Raw genomic sequence first — 5091 nt, 5'->3', positions numbered from 1 at the left:
GGGAACTGATTTGGGTTTTAATAATAAGATTGAGCTTTAATTTTATTACTTGTTTTGCAAATCGGGTCGGGTAGGCAAATTTTAGGATTGTATATTTGTGTGTGCTTTCATTTACTTGCTTTTGGATATTATGTATTCATTCCCGGGTGGGATGTCCCGGAAGAAAACAAAAAATGTAAAAATAGTGGCTCTCGAGCTACAGATTCTTCATTTGGCATGAAGTAATTATCTTGATGAGCATTTAAACCTGCAAGCATCATATTAATAAGTTGTGAGTTCAATATTTGGGATTTGTGTTTAAAATTTACTCTTTAGAAAAGCTAGCAATATGAGAATAGTATAATTTGGATCCGAAATCATTTCCATGCACAACGGACAAGCATAGTATTATGACAATTTCCCATGCACTAGTTGGCTTTCATCTTATGTTTTACTGCAATATAGAAACTTTGATGTGCATGTATGGTTGATTGGATCTTTTGCTTAGCTTATGACGAATGAATATTTTGAATTACTAGATTCTGTATTCATTTGTTTTGGTGTAATGACGATACAAGGTCTTTAACCATTATCTTCTATTAATTGACATATATATCTCGGGCCTAGATTAATTCCCACAGGCCTAATTAATTAATTAATAATTATTAATTATGAGTTGAGCGAGACGAGATACGAATTTATTTCAAATCTCGTTGTCAAGTGTAAAAGAAAAGAGTGGTAAAACCAATTGTAAGGGAGCGAGATGGGTTGCGAACAAGTTTCAAAACCCGTTGTCAAAAGAGTGAAAATTTAATCAAATACTTTTATGTCTCGGATTTTAGAGACAAATAATTGCTTTTAACGCTAGATGAGCTTCAGGCACGTTTCAAGATGTTTTGTTTCGATTAAGAATGCGGTTACGCATTTTATTTGGAGACGCTTTAAACAACTCAAGGATGCGGTTACGCACCTTGGCCAAACACGTTTTAATAATTAATCTTGTTTCCATTAAGAATGCGGTTACGCATCCGGGTTCAGACGAATAAAAGTTCAATAATAAAAGTACAAGCAAATCAAGGCTTGGGATATAATTTATCCAAAAATAGTTTAAGCTAAGTATAAGTCGATAAGCGACCGTCTTCTAGAACCACGGGACTTGGGGAATGCCTAACACCTTCTCCCCGTCAACGAATTCCTTACTCGGTCTTTTGTTTTCGCCAAGGACCAATAATAAAAAAGTCATTTCCTTTTGATTAGGGATTCATAAGGTGACTTGAAACATCAAAACTCAATTAAATTCGCGGCTCCATTTTTTTGTAGCCTCTAAATAATCCCTATTCAAAACCGTCACTTCAAATGGAAAAACCCTTTAATAAATAAATCGTTTCCTTCGAGGTGCGCAAAAAAAAGGGGTGTGACAACAAAGGTAAATAAATGCAGAAAAAAGCCAAATATAAACAAGTTGATCATTTGAGTATGACAGAGCAAATCAGAAAGCGTCGAAAGCTAAAGTTATCACCTGATATATATAAAGTGCTTTTGGATTGACTTATTTTAAGTGCTTATTGGCTTTTAAGCTCTTTTTTAGTTTTTGTGGTGTTTGGCAAATATAAAAAGTGTTTAGAAGCACTTATTTTTAAACAAGAAAAGTACAAAAATAATCCAAAAACCAAAATTTAGGTATTCTCAACTTATGACTTTTAGTTTTTAGCTTATAAGCTAATTTTAAAAAGTCAATCCAAACATCTTCATAGTACTACAGTAAATTAAAGGAAATGACAGACGATAAACAATATATATATAATATTTCATTATGAAACATATGTGTATACATTACACACGCATAGGAACTTATTATCACAGTAGTACATAGTTTAACAAGACTTATAATAAGTACACACTTATTTTGGTAATTTTTCATACCATTTGTAGCAAAATATGCTTCTTGGCATTTATGCGCAAAAAACCACTCTATAGTTGGTTCCTCCACGACAAGTAAAAGTGCTAGTTTGATCATCCTTAGGGTAACTATAAGCATCATAACACCTATCCTTAAAGAACCTCGAAAATCCTGTTGGGCCACAATATCCAGAATTACAACAATATTGATCAGTCTTGAAAATGGTAAAAGGATTGTGACATCCTCCAGGAACTCTTAGCTCGTTTGGGCATTGTCCATTAATATCAGCTGAGCACCTAATGCCACGAGCGCACCCATTGGATGTTGGACTAAATTCCATAGGAACATTGAATCCATCAACAAGAGAAATATCGAAAAAAATCAAGATTACTCTATTGGTTTAGGGCATACTCGGCCAAAGAATTTGGGGGTTGCCCACAAGATTGGCACCGGAGGATACCGTTGCAATCTCCAGTTTGACACCTACCTCAGCCCGAACCATCGAAATTGCAACCGGTTCGGGCCCAAATACAGGCTTTTGACTTCCCAGCTGGAACGTTGATTGTCCAAGTCTGGCCAGGGTTGAGCTGGAGACCACTATCCACTAGCACGGATGCAGCCCAAACAGTGTAAGGACAATTGTTTCAAATGTCGAATATTGCTGCCTCAGAGTGAGTGAAGAAGAGGAGATGAGCAATGAGAAGAGAAGGGAAAATGAACTTGAAAATGCTCATTTCTTTTTGTGAAAATGGGTACTTAGTCTTTCAAACTAAGGGTTTAGTGTGGTGAGAAAAAATGGGTCTGTTAGCTATTTATAGAGAAGAACTTGGGGCAATGTGCTAACACATTTACGTATTGGAGTGGAAATAGATGATCATAGTGGAAGTAGCAAATGCTTGCGGATCTAACTAGTCTTTCGTCAATGCACAACCTAGTTAGCGTTGTTAGCAATTAATATTTTAAAGCATGTTTTTGTTAGCTGATTGTAAATAGTTTATAAGTATCAAGTATTGAAATTATTTTATAAATAAGTCTAGATAAAAATGTTGAAAACTGACAATAAATAGTTGATGTGTACGTAAAAAAATATTGATAAACTGTTCTTTTGGCAAAATTACTAAAAATAACTTTAAAAGGTACGTATGTAAGGAAAATGTTGAACGATTATGGAAAGGAAATGCGTTTAAAAGGTATTTTGAGAATTAGAATAAAGAAAAAATAGTATATATTTTGGTCAACCGAAAAGTGTTTATAAGCTTAAAACCATAGCTTTTAGCTGATTTTGGATTATAAGTACTTTGAATGTTTGTTGTTGTAAGTACTTTGGATGTTTACCAAATGCGTACATAAACTAAAATTTTCTTATAAATTCATTTAAATAGCTTATAAGCTTAAACACATCTTAACACCATTATATATATATATATATATATATATATATATATATATATATATATATATATATATATATATATATATATATTATTGGCTTAAAACTCCCAGTACATAAATTGTGGAAATTTGTGAGTCTTCCAACGAAGAATGAAATGACCTGCATGATAATGGCTATATACCGTCTGTTTAGACTAATTTGAATTACCAAACTACAAAATTACTACTACCAAAGTTTCTGGAGATTGTGGGGTTTCAAACTTAAATAAAAGACTCTGCCAATGAATATAACTGGACTCTTAGTTACTGTAAATTTCTTGTGATTTATTTCCGGATCTTCTGTAGTACTTAGGATATTTTGTTGATTTCCTGTATAGAGCTAGAATAATATAATAACTAAAAAATATTTGTAGTGAATCATAAAGCTGATATGCCCTTGCATTCTAAGCTTGTTGCCAGGAATGAATATGGTTAGGTTGACAGAGGAAGGGGATGTTGGCTCATAGGCAACAAATTGTGATGGTACAATAAAAGATTTTCCTTCTATCCTGTGTTAACTAATATATATATCTAGATTTTTCTGAGACATGTACAATAAAAGATTTTCCTTCTATCCTATGTTAACTAATATATCTATCTAGATTTTTCTCAGACATGCAAACAAATCAAAAATACATTAATTGCTGATCATAAAAAAAGATAGAGAAATTAGAGATATGATATGGTAGTAAATTTGACCGAAATGTAAAAGATAAAAAAATTGTGTATATGCATACAAATGTGTATATTTACTCCTATTAACTCCACAACTCTCCATGTCACCATTCCAAATTTATTTCATTCAAAACCGATTCTGATGTTGCATGGACATGTAACTAAACGAAGCAGTATCTAGAAGTCTAATTTGATGTCCATGTTCAATAATGAACGGAAGAATATAGAGGGGCGAAATACTAAATAATTTTTCCTTAGCTTTCATAGTTCTAATATAATTTAATAGGATCTCTTGAGTTATTTTATGTACAATGTACATCATGAAGCAGTACCTAGTTTTCATTTCTGCAGATCTCTCGTGTTATTCTATACTAATCTCCTATGAAAAAGAATCATATTACCATTTGTAATGAACTACAAAATCAAATATGTGGGCGCACATTACTCTAGCTTTATCATTAACTAGTGAATTTGTCTACGCTTTGTGCGGTCATAAAAGACATCATTATTTATTAAATATAATATAGATAAAAAGGTATCTACAATATACATACATACATACATACATAAAAAGGAATCTACAATATACATACATACATACATAATGGGCAGCCCGATACACTAAGCTCTGTTATGCGCGAGGCTCGGAGAAGGGCCTGACCACAATAACATAAATCGGAAGTACTTTCAATAATATGGTGGAAACTTTCTTACTGCAAGCAATATGACATTTTAGAAGATATCCATAAAAGCGTACAGACAGTCCGACTTTTATAAATGGATTATATTTGTAATATGAATTTACAACATCTAATGCTCAAGAAGGGTGATAGTCTTGACTAAAATGATTATACCTAATTGCAATAAAGTCTTACATGCCTTTATTTATAGCACTACAATGTGGAATACTAGATAATGCCATGAACATGACTAATAATTATTCAGGGGTTATAACAATCAAAACTTGTGGGAGTAATGAAATAAAGGCCATTAAATTTTTACATTAAAGAATAAATGAATGAGGAAATAGTAATTGATATATTTTTCCTTGTACAATAAAAAATAGAGAAGTATGAGAAATTGTCAAAAAAAATAAATAAATTAAA

At 32.3% G+C, this 5091-nt stretch overlaps 1 pseudogene; it reads right to left on the bottom strand.

Annotated features, from left to right (window-relative positions):
• Positions 1–1931: 1931 nt before the first annotated feature.
• On the bottom strand, positions 1932–2613 carry LOC132031850 (protein P21-like; annotated as a pseudogene).
• Positions 2614–5091: the final 2478 nt, after the last annotated feature.

Source organism: Lycium ferocissimum, chromosome 9 (genome assembly GCF_029784015.1).
Source record: "Lycium ferocissimum isolate CSIRO_LF1 chromosome 9, AGI_CSIRO_Lferr_CH_V1, whole genome shotgun sequence".
NCBI classification, from domain to species: domain Eukaryota; kingdom Viridiplantae; phylum Streptophyta; class Magnoliopsida; order Solanales; family Solanaceae; genus Lycium; species Lycium ferocissimum.
This window is presented reverse-complemented; position numbering and strand designations above follow the sequence as displayed.